General features: G+C 43.6%; 1 non-coding gene across 1 annotated transcript; it reads right to left on the bottom strand.

Moving 5' to 3' along the window:
* Positions 1 to 9,325: 9,325 nt before the first annotated feature.
* LOC111762392 (U6 spliceosomal RNA) lies at positions 9,326 to 9,432 on the bottom strand. The gene has a single exon (XR_002795514.2). It is a non-coding gene; the product is annotated as a U6 spliceosomal RNA (small nuclear RNA).
* Positions 9,433 to 12,530: the final 3,098 nt, after the last annotated feature.

Here is a 12,530-nt window from a genome sequence, read left to right as displayed (position 1 = left end):
TCTCTACTGATTTGATGCTGGAGGATGGGTGGGATGGGCTGGTTCATTGCCACCTGGGCCACCAAAAGCACTGTATGATGAACAGCTCAGGATCTGAGGGAATGCTGGGGTGAAGGGGCTTAAAGCTTATCTTTTTTGGAGCTCTTTAAGAAAAACCACAAAATGATAGACAAAAGTAAATCTTTCTTCAGATTTAAAAATAGAACATAACGTGAAGAAATTTTGAAAACCTATTTATTCTGAAAATTTTATATAATCAGACTCAATGTGCCCCCAATTTAACTCTCCTTTACTAGACACCAAAAATGACTGTCGCTGCCCCAGACCAGGTGGGAGGGAAATTATGATGGAGGTAAAGTCAGAGTGGGAAGGCAGAGTTTTGACTGTCTACCCCTTAAACATCTTTATTCTGTAATTTTATAAATTCGCATAACCACCCAAAGACACTGCCTGCTCTTGGGATCCCCCCGGGAGGGTGCCCTCCTAGACCAGAGGAGTGTGCTGCCAGGGCCGCGGCCCCTCCGCCGTGGGGGGCAACGGGTCCCTTCGGCTCAGCCAGGGGTGCTGGTTTAGGTCTGACCTGCCAGCTGCTGTCTCGAGTCTTTCCAGAAGTCTCACCACTTCCCAACCTGTGCTGTGGCCTATAGCCGCTGCCCAATAAAAGGAGAAAGTGAAAAAAACGAAAGCGTGCAAGGGAATGTCTCAGATGATTAAACTTCACAGTAAATCTGCTTTTGAGCAGAAAGACTTATTGCAGAAACCAAAAATTCGTGAGGGCATTATTTGTCACTTGAGGAATGAGTCAGGTTTTTAAATGAAGAAGAGCCAGGTACCTATTTTTGTATCAGAAAAGTTCTCTAAGGATCTTCTACTGTAGAAAGGCAATTTAAGATGGGAATTCTTTCCTGGAGTTCTAAAGAAAAATTGCTACCACCACCACCACCACTGGTTATTAAACCACTTGTTATTGCAGCACTTAGCATATGTGAGCTCTAATTTCACAAAAATCCTATGAAACTAGAGGAGAAAACCTTATAGCAACGGGCCTCCCCAGGCCCATTAGAAAGAAATACAGTATATGCATTTATACAGACTTGCTTCACTTGAATTTCAAAGGTAAGGTAGCTTCTGAAAGTTAGATGAATAAATCAATTTCTAGAGATTAAACAGTGATTCATTGTAAGGCGTCTAGGATGTGTTAAAATTTAACAGGATGTAGGGTTGAGATGCAGTTCTATTTTTCTTTGGGTGTAAGCCAGATACTAGCTGCGATGGATCTGTTGTATGTGTGATTAATATTGCAAATGTTTGTGCTTTTTTGCATCTTTGCAGAAATGTGTAAGGACAATCAAAACCTTAGCCTAGCTCCCAGCCCTTTTTTTCATTACAAGTATACGAGCTGTTTTCTGATAACTTAAAGACCTTGTTTATCACAGAAGAATCATGAGATAAGGACTCTGCCATCTGCTTCATTAATCTTCAGATATGTGAACGTATACGGATATCTAATTTTTCCAGTCAGGTATTTCAGAAATAGATATTTGCATGGGTATAATTATAAATGGATGGAAATTGAAACACTGAAGGAGAAAGAAATTTTCTGGATCAATTATACTTTGTCTTACTTTAGCAAACAGTCTACTGGGGACTTTATTTATATTTCCTAGACTAAAGAGATCAATATTGTTTTAGTTTTCTTGGCTGCTCAGGAAAATACCATACGATGGGTGGCGTAAAGGATGGGAATTCAATGGCTCATGGTTTTGGCTAGGAGAAGTCCAAATCAAAGCCTCATCAGGATGATACTTTCTTCCTGAAGACTGGCCTGGGGCTGGCTGCTGGTGATCCTTGGTCCTGGGCTCCTCTGTCACATGGCAATGCACATCGTGGCCTCTCCTGGCTGCTCCATTCTTTTCTGGGTTGCATTGACTTTCAGCTTCTGGCTGCTCCCTTCGGCCTTCTCTCTGTCTGTCTGAATTCCATTTTGCTGGAAAGGACTCCAGTAATAGGACTAAGACCAATCCTGATTGACGTGGGTCACGCCCTACCAGAAGCAACCTCCTCCAAAGGTCCTCCTTGCAGTGGGTTCACACTCACATGAAGAGATGAAGTTTAAGTGCATGCTTTTCAAACCACCACAGATATATAAGCATTTTTTTTTCTGGTCACATAGTGAGTTCTCTGGTAGGTGGATGTGTTTTTAGGGGTGTGGCTAGGGAGAGGATTCCTAAACTACTGTATTTTTCTGGTTATTCTTCTGGTTTTCAGCCAATGTTTCTACTAGCATGAGTTCCCAAAATGCGACTGAAAACTATCCATGTTAAATGGGTAAATGTGACCTCCCAGGCAGCATTTACATCACCAGGTTTTTGCTCTGAAAACAGTGCTGCTCTTCCGCAAAAGAAATCAAGTGTCTGGACTCTCTGATAGTCAGCCCCTGTGCTAAAGGGTCCTTTGCAGTGTCGTCATCTGGCAATAAAGATTGCCAGATATTACTGGTAGTTACTTGAGAGATTCTAGAGCTGAGGTCTGAATGGGAAGTGTTACTTGAATTCTCCTAACAGCTTGCTCTTTCATCACACTGTACTTTCCATACACTCTTCCTTCTAGTGGAAATGCTCATTATCTTCAAAATACTGGAGCCTCTCATCCTCTAGGACTCAGCTTCAATACCCTATACTCAGTGTAGCCCTCCCTGGCACGGCTCTTTTCTCCCATGAATGGTGTCTTTTATGGTATATAAAGCTGGTTTATTTTAAAACTTCCTTCTTCCACAAAGAGGGCCATCCTTGGGGGCAGAAACCACGCTTTATTCATTTTTGCATGCCTGATTGCTGGCATAATGTCTGTAACACGGAGACACTAAATGAGAACTTATTAAATGAACCATTCATTCCTTCATTCCTTCATGCAACAAATGTGACTTAAAGAATGTTACTGGGAGCAAAATCTACGTGGGCAGTTCCCTCCCAACAGCTGGAATGTCAGATTTAGGCTCAATTATTACTCATCAGACAAGCTGAGATTTGCTTTCATCATGCTCTCCTTTGGCCGCTTACCTTAAAAAGCTAGCTTCAGAACCACACAGCTGCCTGTATCCATGGCAACTGAAAAGCATAAATATAGGTTCTGAAACAATCTTTCTAGAAAAGCAGGTCTCTATTCAAATGGTAGTTTACATCTGTATGTTCACCTGTGTCCTTCCTAGACAGGATTATCCCAGGCCTGCGTGGGCCTCTATTCTCACCGGACAGTGGGAACTTCACACAAGCAGCCTCCTCTTAATCAGAGTGAGCTGTTGAGAGGTACAGCGTGGTGGGGGCCCGTGGCCACACTGAGAAGGCTACCTGCAGTAAATGCTTAGCCCATAGAGTTTCCTTCATATGTTTGAGCTCTGGACAGCCTCCTTGCCCCAGCTCGGCAGAGGGTGCAGTTCCATCTGTGCATTCCTGGGCCTTCCGGACTATATTTTCCATGCCACCATCTGTGAAGGAATGCTTTGTGGAGATGGTTCCTGTGTGGGACTGTGGAAGCAAGAGCTGGGAAATGCCACCTATGATGAGAAAAAATTGCATGGTCCTAAATTGGGTGTACTTTGTTAGATCTTCAGGTTTATATTGTGAGTTAGACCACCCTCAACTAGAGGGCTAGAATATAGACAATTGTATAGATTTTGGAATATGTATTATATCCCCATGATCACTTGTCTTTTTTTTTTCCTCCAGAGGCTTAATGGGAAATTCTTTTCAATGAAAAGAGGATATGGCCTGGTCTGAAGGCACAGTTAGGAAGTGGTGAACCGTTCTTGTGGGAAGATGGTAACCTGGTATGAGGAGGGGGTGACAGCTTTAAAGAATAGTTTCTGGAGTCTATGAGGCCTTAAACCTTTCGTTTTTACATTGTGGGGAAGCCCAGAGGTCCAAGGAAAGGACTGGGATGAGCAGGGCAGCCAGGGTGTGGGGAGCTTCAGAACAGAGTCATGGGGTCTATGTACCAACTGGAAGGAAATCAGCTCAGTGTCATGATGCACGGTCGTCTTCACAAGTGCATGTCAACTCTAGGTGGCAACAGTCTAGACATAGCTCCTGGTGTGTACTCTCCACAGCAGATACCTACATTTCCTTTTGCCTTCCTGGGCACAAAAGAATATAAGATCTAGGGAGCTTGTCTGAAGCCCAGTTGGGGGATGGGACCAAACAGGTGAGGGGCTTCTGGGTGCATTTCAGCGGCTCTGTAGGTGGGAGGGGGATCAAGGACCAATGTCTTGTCTACTGAAGAAGCCCACAGGAGCCCATGGATCTCTTAAGACCCATGTCTTAAGAGGACACCTACATGGTGCTGAGGGCTGGGACACCCAACAGGGGTTCAGTAGAAGCTAGCTGAGGGCCCTCCTGCTTCAGGAAACATAATAGAGAGGCATATGCTCTAGCTTTGTGTTTCTCCCTCCTCTTCACCCACCCTCTTCTGATGACTTTCTATTTTGGGGTATCTCCAATTATCTCAATGTATTTCAGAGAAATTTAACATTTATTTATTTATTTATCTTCTTATAGTTCTTTTTCAGAGAATTTTTAAAAATTAAAAGCGCACTTCTTTTAAGGAAAAGAGGTGGCAAAACAATGCTTATTCAGTGTCAATTCTAAGTGAGGTGTTTCCTAGGCTACTGTTTTATTTCTGTTTATATCATCCTTTCAGGGAAGATGATTGAGGTCTATTTTTGCAGACTAGAAAATGAAAACTCATAGAGGTCAGATATCTTTTCCCAAAGCAGACTTCAAGTAAATAACTGTGGAGATTTTAATTGTTGCCTTTTTACCCTAAATCTCAACAATTAAATTGCATTAGCTCTTTAAAGTGTCTATGTCCTGCAGCTTTGTTGGGTGTGTGGAAGTCGTTTCCTGAGCAGTACAAGCCAAGCTGAGAGATTGCAGGAGGACATGCCAGAATAAACAAGCCTTGCTGAGGAACTGCTGTATCCCGAGTGCTTTTCATCTGAAATGTCTAGGGTATTCCTAAAAGTCCTATGGCTTCAGTATTATTAAGTCAATCTTATGATGAAGAAATTAAGGTTTAGAGGGATATAATAACTTGTTCAATATCACATTATGTGATTGTACAAACATGGCTTGAACCACAGCCTTTTAAAATGAAGTCTCACTTTCCTTTATATAATTTTCTACCTAGTTATAACTCATTTAAACACAGGCTTAGTGAAACTGGGAATTTGTTTTATTTTTATACCCTGCACATCATAGACATGCAATAAATATCTGTTACAAGTTCAAATGAAAGAAGATTGCAAATGTTGTTACCCAGAGCAGTTGAAGTTTAGAATGGAGGATATCAGGATCCAAGAAGACAAAATTTTGGTTGTGACTTGCAGTTTATGGTAACATTAGATTAATGCTACTGATAATCATTAATGAATCCTATTTCAGAAAAAGATCCCAAGTTCTCCAAAGTCAGATCCCTTCGTTTCAAGGTGCAAATATTGGCATTTTGTAGCAATTCTCCATATCACTGAGGAATTTCATATTTCACAGAATAAGTGTGAAGACGAATAGCGTGGAAGCAGAGAAGATTCCATCACAGGGAATTTGACTCACTATTGTTTTAATTTGGGATTTTCTGGGGAGGGAAAGGGAGCATAATGGATGGCTTCACAGCAGCATGTCCGAGAGGAGGAGCAGGTACCAACAGCAAACAAGAGAGGCAGCATTCCAAGTAGAAAATAACAGACGGAAAACATTGAAATAGGGAATAAGAGAGTTAAGTAGCAAGCCTAAGCCTTCAGTAGCCCTTCCTCTGGGCACATCCTTTCCCCGTCTTTTCCTGGAGTGATCTTGCCTATTCTTCAACTTCCTATAAACAGAATTCTTTGGCTTGCATATTCTTTTGCATATGACTTTGTTCTTGCAACATTTTGCCTGGGAGATTCCTCCATACTGTTGTGCAGCAGCTTTCCATCTTTTTGTCAATGCTCTGTGATACTCTATTTTATGAAAAAGCCAAAACATACTTATCTGGTCACTTACTGTTAGGCTTTTCCTCTGCCTCAGTATCCCACAGCCCTGTATTCCTGGGTTTCTAGGTGTTTCTTTTACAGATATGTGTCTCACAGAGCTCCTTCAGTGCCCACTTCTGGCCAGAGGTCCTTAGGATATGGCTCTGACCCTGGGAAACTGGAAGGCGAATTTACTAGTCAGCCAAAGGGGTGCTGATGCAAAATATCAAAAATCAGTTGGTTTTTATAAAGGGTATTTGTCTGGGGTGGGAGCTTACAGATACCAGGCCATAAAGCATAAGTTACTTCCCTCACCAAAGTCTATTTTCACGTGTTGGAGCAAGATGGCTGCCGATGGCTGCGAGGGTTCAGGCTTCCAGGGTTCCTCCCTTCCAGGGTCTTGCTTCTCTTTCCTCCGTGAGCTTACTTTCTGGGGCCCCATCATAAGGCTTCAGCATCAAATTCCAACATCAAAGCTCCAACATCAAAAACCTTCAACTCTTTGCCATTCCTTTAATCTGCAAGCTCCCATCCACCAAGGGATGGGGACTCGACTCCCTACTGACATAAGAGGTTTACTTGATTACTTAATCCAATATAATCTCATATGCCCAGAGGAAAAGATCAGTTTACAAACATAATCCAACATTTCTTTTTGGAATTCATCAAGAATATCAAGCTGCTACCGCGACACCTCAATTTCGCTGCCCCTTACATTGGCCTCAGTGACCGTGAAAACACAGATGATGGGACTGAGCTCCACGTTCCTGCCGTTCCTGCCTACCTGTTAATATCTCCAATAACCACGGGATCTCTGTGTCTTTCAGAATGTCATTCCAATGATCTGAGAAGTTTATATTTCCACCAAATTTGTGGAGAAATAACTGAGTCTTTTATGTTATTCTCCTTTATTTCTAACAGCAAGGGTATCACAGAAGACCCCAGAACTTGTACCACGCCCCTGCCCCCAGCTTCTTCCATTGATAATCATTTCCAGAGGTGGACTATATGGCTATTGGGAGTTTTGTCTCTTCTGTCTCAGCAAGGCCTTCATTTTAGATCAGGACCATCGTGCGAGATTGATGTCCGAGTTCTTCTGCATTTGGACTTAGAATTCAGGACAAGTCATTTCCTGCAAAACGTTTGTGCTGGGAATTGCTAAGAAGGAAAAATGTGATTGCATTTGCAGGGTGGGGCCTGCAGCTCTGGCCTTATGGTGGTGACAAAGGCAGGTGTCCCAAGTGGGGCTGTCACTGAGAAAGATGAGCCTGCAGGGACCTCTGCGCAAAGCATTTCCCGAGTTGTGCCCTTTTGGCCAAACCCAGCGGCCTTCTTAGTAGACTCATCTATCCTCTGAAGTGCTTTTCAGTCTCCCGGACAAATTGAATTCCCTCCCCACTTTCTATAACACCAGATGCATGACTAAAAGTAAATTCAGCTAGCTTTCCAGCATGATGGAATATCTGGAGACACAAATACCGAGGCAGTTATGCAAATGAAACTGTAAAAATATTGAAGTACAAAGTGAGCTAATGTGTTATAAGAACTCAAAAGGTCATATCTAGATGGTCCAAGGATAGATCATGGAATTTAAATTGGATATCCAGAGAATTCAATTAAATCCAGAAGATATTGGTTTAGTGTCTAGTCTTACTGGGGCACAGTAAGGAGCAGTTGGAGGGGAGTGATAGGCAGGGTAGAATGAGAGATGAATGAAGCATCAACCGTGCCTTCAGGAAACCCTCAGCCTAGAGTCAGGGGTGGGGGCGAGACCAGAAAAATGACTATGAGAAATTGGGGGCCACAGTGATTCAGTGAACAGGCACTGGGTTTACACCTGGGTTTCGTCACTTACAGCTGAGTGACCTTGAGCAGTTTGCTTCTCCAAGCCTCAGTCTCAAAATCTGTAAAATAGTAATACACCTACTGCATAGTGCCGTTGTACCAGCTAAGTAGGTAACCTGTCTGCAGCACTTAGCCTGGTGCCTGCCACGCGGTGCTGAATAGGTGGCAGCTGTGAAATGTCAGGAGAAAGGAGGCACTGAGCTAGCAGGAAAGACTGTACCCAACTGGAGAGTTTAGAAAAGCTCCAAGGAAAAAATAAGGTGAAAAAGAGGGGCAGGATATTAACCGGTGGAGCTTGGTGAGCGGAACACTGAAAGTACGTTTGTGCTTGTTGTCTGCGGGGCTGTACAGCCCCTGAGCTCAGCGTCCACACCTGCCATGGTCCCCAGCCCACCCAGGGCCCAGCATGGGGAGGGGCTCGTTTAGAGATGAAGGAGTGAATGCACAAGTGGATGAATGAAAGAAATGCGGTGAGCTGGGCAGGCACAAGATGCGCCTGGGGTACCATGTGCAGGTAATTCAGTTGCATCATCACAGGTGGGGCTGGAATACCAGGCTGGAGCCAGACTGTGCAAGGAGTTCTGCACAAGGGCAGAAAGCCACATCCACAGGCAATGAAAGCCTTGCTCTTATGTGCCTTCTCCTTCAAATTTTGAAGGGAATAGAAAACCTAACTGTTTTACAGTCTCGGCTGAAGTATTATGAACGCAACTTTCATTTCCCTGTGAAATGTATGTGCAAATTAGACCTTCTCTTCTGCCTATAGGCTGCTTCATCTAAGTTTGTGCCCCAAATGACACCAATGCTTTGCTGCTCTTTGAGTTAACTGTGAGGTTGGTAGAAAGCATAAAGGGTCAGCGAGGATTATTTTCTAGAGCAGGCAAAGCCTGCAGCAACCAAACCGGAAATAGTTCTTAGATTAAAATGTCGCATTGCTTTACGGGTCTCAGGTACTCAAATGTCAAGAATATTTATAACTCCTGTTCTCTCTACTAAAACGTGTGATGTGCTTCCTATGAGGTTGGTTAGTCCAAGGACATATGTTGGTCATTTCCCGATCCTGCTTTTGTCACTTTCCACTTTTCATGTTCATGCAGGATTTATTTATATTTATTACTTTTTTAAATTTTTTTTTCAAATTCTCCTCAATTTATTCATTTTTAAAAAAGACATTACATTAAAAAAATATATATGAGGTCCCCAGTCACCCCCACCGCCACCACCCCACCACTCCCCCACAATAACACTCTCCCCCATCATCATGTCACATCCATTGCGTCTGGTGAGTACATCTCCGGGCATCGCTGCACCCCATGTCCCGTGTTCCACACCATAGCCCACACTCTCCCACATTCCATCCAGTGGGCGATGGGAGGACACACAACATCCAGCAATTGTCCCTGGGGCACCATCCAGGACAACTCCAAGTCCCGAGAATGCCTCCACATCTCTTCTCTCCCTCCCCTTCCCCGCACCCAAAATATGGAACGCTTCACAAATTTGCATGTCATCCTTGCGCAGGGGCCATGCTAATCTTCTCTGTATCATTCCAATTTTAGTATATGTGCTGCCAAAGTGAACGCCATGCAGATTTTAAAAGGCATTTTCCATAAGTCACACATCCTTTCATTCTCAGGACCACTCTGCTTGGTTGTTGTCCTGGCAGAAGAGGCGCTGCGCGCCTTCTGCCTCCCTGTCCCAGCTTCTTGCTCCTCAACCACATGGGCTCCATGGACTCTTCTCCACTCACCAGATTTCTTCCTACACTTCCTCTCATGCCCCAATGTTCTCGTCTCCACACCACGAAACGGTGCTCACAGAGGTTCTGTGCACAGCTGTTTGTAACCTTCATCTCCTTTTATTTTAAAATCTAGGTATCACTCCATGTCTTAGATAGAAAAACAACAATGGGGAAAATGGTGGAGGAATTAACTTGGCTCCCTTTTGGAAGGCCTCTGGGTCTGATAAGGGTGGCAGCCAAAACCCACGTGCAAGCCTCTAATGCAGAGGCCATGTGATGTTTCCTTGTAGCTAGATCACCATGTGGCATGCCTGATACGCCTTTAGCAAATGGGTCCAGGCCTGAAGCTAGCAGAGGGGCTGTGTGGAGTGGGGAAAGCTAATGTCTGACACACCTCAGTGAACTCCTGGTTCAGTTGCTTTCAAGAGAGCAAATCTTGAACTTGACTTGAGCTGAGCTCAGAGATTCTGGACTTCAGTTTCCTCATTTGTAAAGAGGGTTTAATAATAGTTATAAATGATCCACTCATTTCAGTCGGTCACAAGGTCATCAGATGTTCATGGAACATACAGGATTATGCATGTTGCTTGATATAAAGCCACTAATAAGAGTAGAATGGACTGGGTTTTTATCTTTATGGACATAGGGTCTACTGGAGAAGACAGAAATTGTATGAATAATTATGTATTAAATAATTAAAATTGTGATAAAGGTTACTGAGGACCAGAACAAGGTATTTTGGGAGTGTTTTAGCACGAGCTAGGGAATCAGGAAATCCTAAAGAGGAGACTCAGTGGACCAATAGGTTGAGTTGCTGCAGAGTGATGTTGTGAGGACTGCAGATTAGGCTCATGGAAACAGCATAGTGCCTGCCGCGTCATGATCACAAATGGTTCTAACGAGAACAAGAGTATTGGATGAGGCGCTTGCCCACTTCCCATCCTCTGAGATGCTCCCAGAAGAGCTTTCCCACCATTCTTCCTTCTTCTAGCTTGTCTTCCTTTCCTAGGGCATGAAGTCCTGTTTCAGAGGATTAGATGGCAAATCCAAGGAAATTTATTCTAAATTACTCTTAAGTCTTCATCATGTTATGTTGCTCCTGACTGATGAAAGATTAGTCCTGAGAGTTCCTGTAGTCTTGAGTTATTCCAGTCAATGGTAAGTTATGTTTAATTTAGATAATATCCCTTCCAGAGGGCAGGTTCTATTAAAGGAGAGAAGACATAACCATGGCCCCTGAGAATGGGAGCATCACCACAGACTGCGTGTGTTAGTCGGGGGGGGTGGTGGTAGAGAGAGAATGTCAAATGGAGATGCAGGGACCTCTTAGGGTGAGGCTGAAAGAAAGAGGCTGAGATCTTTAAAACTTGCTGGCTTCTGAGGGTCACTATCCAGGAGGCCTGTAGGATGTCTAATCCAGGAGGCCTGTAGGATGTCTAATTTCTGATCCTCCAGTGAACTCTGATAACAAGGACAGTCCCTCCTGTTCCCTTGGGGTTCCGCCTGCCAGTGCTTACCACAGCCATGAGCTCTTTAGACTGTCAACCTGGTCCTGGGCCTGAACGTGCTGATGGTGCCCACTTGATGAGATTGTTCCTGCACTGCTGGGCCCTTCTGATGCCTTGCAAAGGCTGAGACAAACCACCTGATCCTTCCCCCTTCCATCTACGTAGTGTATTTGAGCACCTATTAATGTTTTGACATGAGTTAGAACCTGGGAATAAAGAAGTGAATCAAAAATGGTTTCCGCCAGCAAGGAGTTCACAATCTAGTGTTCTGATGGAGCAAAGTAGCTGGAGCTGTGAGTGGGCAGAGGGAAGGATAATTAGCTTGGCGTGCACATGTTAAAAGAGCTTTGCATAGGGGGTATTACTGGATACGTCATGAAATGAGGTCTACCTGCCAGAGATGGGGCTGAAGGTCATTCTAGGCAGCAAATTACCTTTGGAAATGCATTGTTGGTTTAAATAAGCAGTTGCTGTTTTGAGGTTCTTCATGTGATAGAGAAAAAGAGGGAGGGAAAATGGGAGAAGGTAAGGGAGAAGGTAGAAGTCACGATTGCCAGCTCCAGTAGAAAGGTAGTGAATGGATGAGGGCACCACTGCAGATCTTTACCTCTTTGGTTCATGGGTTAAATTAAAGACGTCCAAGTTCTTGCTATCTTTATGCACTTGTCAGCATCACCTCACCTAGTGACATGGACAAGGCGACCTGGCAGCTTCTTTGGATCACCGAGGATTCTTTCCCTAACCTCTGGATTCTGAAAAGCAATGCTTTAGACTTTGATGGCACCAGGTTTGAAACCCAGCCCTTCTGCTTACTTATTGTATAACCTCAGACAAGTTTCTTGATCTCCCTGAGCCTCAGTTTCTCCTTATGTAATATAAGGAGATGATTCCTATTTTGCATTGTTGCTAAAAGGCTCAGGTAAAATTTAGGAAAATATCTTGTATGGTACCTTATGTATTTAGTAGGCAATCAATGAATGGGTGTTGTTATTATTCTTGTCAGTTATTTTGACAAGAACATTTTGGTTTCAATAATAGTTCATCGAGCATTGTATCACTTTTTTGTAATTTCTGTCTAGATTATAAAATCCGTGGAGGAAGGAGGTGGACCTTATTCTTCCTCAGGCATCTGCCTGATGCTGGGGCTTAGTAAATATTTGGCAATTGAAAGAAAGAAAATCCTGTGACTGTTGAAAGGGTTGTAACGAGAGAAAAGATTCCTGTTACCTTCTCTGGCGCTGACAATTTCATCTATGTGCTGAATAAAATTCCCTGGAGCTTCACAAAATGGGAAAACAGATGAAATTTAATCATGAAAGGGATTTGCAGACTCTGAACATTCCAGAAGGTGTCTCTAATCCTGTGTATGTTGCTGGAAAATGGGGGGTGGTTTCCATCTGTAAAGAGGGACAAGATGCAGGGAAATCCCTTT

Source organism: Dasypus novemcinctus, chromosome 25 (assembly GCF_030445035.2).
Source record: "Dasypus novemcinctus isolate mDasNov1 chromosome 25, mDasNov1.1.hap2, whole genome shotgun sequence".
NCBI classification, from domain to species: domain Eukaryota; kingdom Metazoa; phylum Chordata; class Mammalia; order Cingulata; family Dasypodidae; genus Dasypus; species Dasypus novemcinctus.
The sequence above is the reverse complement of the archived record's forward strand: the minus strand, read 5'-3'. Positions and strand labels throughout refer to the sequence as shown.